Raw genomic sequence first — 2,218 nt, forward strand, 5'->3', positions numbered from 1 at the left:
GTTTGATAATTTGCCAACATTGCAGAAAATAATTACCTTTGTGAGAGCCAAGAAATAATGTAGCCCAGGTTGTCTTGGAACTCACTATGCAGCTGAAGATACACTGACCTCCTGATATTTCCATGTCTATCTATTGCACTAGTTTGCATGCCAATATTGTAGCTCACCAGGTTCACAGATGAATAAAAAACATGTTTATTTTCTTCCTCTAGAAGTACACGTAGCAGCTTCTAACATTGTAGAAGATACCTGGTCGGGATGAAGCCTCCAGATCAGTATTAACTTCATTCTTCCATATTCTACAGTGCAAATATATGGTATCCTCGGCAACATGATCTTACCTTCATGTTCTGGATGGTAACCAATAGCAGTATCTGAGAGTCTATGTGACATCACTGGCCAACAATTCCAAAAGAGGTAAGCCATTTCTGGCACTGCAATTTTATTGGTTATTATGTGTTGAATAGTAGAGTCATTGGTGCCAAATTAAAGTATCTCTCTATTTTAACTCTCTCTCTCTGTCTCTCTCTGTCTGTCTCTATCTCTGTCTCTATCTCTGTCTGTCTGTCTGTCTCTCTCCCTCTCTGTGTATGTGTGTGTGTGTGTGTGTGTGTGTGTGTGTGTGTGTGTGTGTGTAGTTTCTGTAATAGTAGATTTGAATACAGCTTTTTTCAAAAAGGTCTTTAGGGTCATTTATCCTTCTCAACCCTCCCACTTTTTACCATGCCCTCCTATCATCCACCCACTTTCCTCCATTATTCTCTTTTACATTGTATATCTCTGAGTTCTACCTCTTTCCCTGTGAAAGTTCACGTGCTCTTACAAACCATAATTCGTTTCCTGATCTCTATCAGAATTTAATGTGAAGCACACATATTTGAAGATTCAAAGCAAACAACCACAAATGGGAGAAAATGTTTTGTGTTTGTCTTTCTTGGTCTGGGTTGCTTCAGTCAGAATGACTATTACCTGTTCCATTCTTTTACCTGAATTTTTCATAATTCCACTTTTCTTAACATGGGAACAGCATTTGACTGACAAAATGTACATTTTTCAGTATCCTTACACCGGTTGATGAAGGCACGGGCTGCTTCAATTTTATGGCTTTTGTGAGTAGAGTGTCAAAGAACATGGATGTGCAAGTGCATCTACTGTAGATGGGCACTAATTGTATTTAACATTTATTTTTAGCTTTAGAGTGTTCAAGTATAACATATATGAGTTTATGAGTTAAATATTTTTTTTTTCTTTTTCAGATTAACAATGACACCCTTCACAAAGAGAATTTGAAGTTAAGGCATGTGAGTAATGGTTAATATGAACTGTCATCTTGACAGGGCCTACATCCCACAAGGAGTAAGCCTTATGTAAATTATGCTAACTGATGTGTGAAGATCCATTTCAACTATGGCATGGCATCAATCTGAGGACTGGGCACCTGGATTGAATACACAGAAGAAAGAAAGCTGAGTCCTAGTATTCACTGATTTCCCCTCTGGAACACAAGATGGAATGTGACTAGCCACCAGAAGCTCCCACCGCCATGGCTTTTCTGTCATGATGGGACGAATCTGCAAATGGTGCTGCAAAATAAACCCTTCCTTCCTTAACTTCCCTCTCTGGGATGTTTTCAGAATAAAAAAACAAAACAAAACAAAAAAAACCAAAAAAAACAAAAACAAAACAAACAAACAAACAAACAAAAAACAACAACTGCCCCAACCTGCAGGGTTTGACTAAAACTCGGGAGGGAGGTCCCCTGTTGAGAAATGCAAGACACAAGGAAGGAGAGCAAGTCTGATTGATCAAGCTCTCAATTTTATTGGTCAAGCAGCAGCTTTTATAATTCAGAAGGCAGAGAAGCATATCGCTATAGCAACGCAGTTGCGGGTTCTTCTCAAAACATAGGGAATTCCAGGCAGGGTCATGACGTCCTGCTACACCGTGTATCTTGCTTTGTTTTCACCTAGCTTTAGTCTAACTGTTGACTCACAACAGGGTCGCTCCATCCCTATCTGTCTCTAGCTGCTGACTCACAACAGGGTTGCTCTATCCCTATCTGTCTGTAGCTGCTGATTCACAACAGGGTCAGCTAGTTTCTGGTGAAAGGCAAGCTCTGGGAAAGACAGAGACTTAAAGGTGCAAACTTGGACAGGATGCTGAACATTGGTCATCTGGCCTATCGTCCCTAACAAACAACAACAACAACAAAAAACCA

At 39.9% G+C, this 2,218-nt stretch overlaps 1 long non-coding RNA gene across 1 annotated transcript; it reads left to right on the forward strand.

Moving 5' to 3' along the window:
• Positions 1–332: 332 nt before the first annotated feature.
• On the forward strand, positions 333–1,595 carry LOC311608968. Its single transcript, XR_014783205.1, has 2 exons — positions 333–417; positions 1,257–1,595. It is a non-coding gene; the product is annotated as an uncharacterized lncRNA (long non-coding RNA).
• Positions 1,596–2,218: the final 623 nt, after the last annotated feature.

This window comes from Acomys minous (assembly GCF_964271855.1).
Source record: "Acomys minous genome assembly, chromosome: 11".
NCBI classification, from domain to species: Eukaryota; Metazoa; Chordata; class Mammalia; order Rodentia; family Muridae; genus Acomys; species Acomys minous.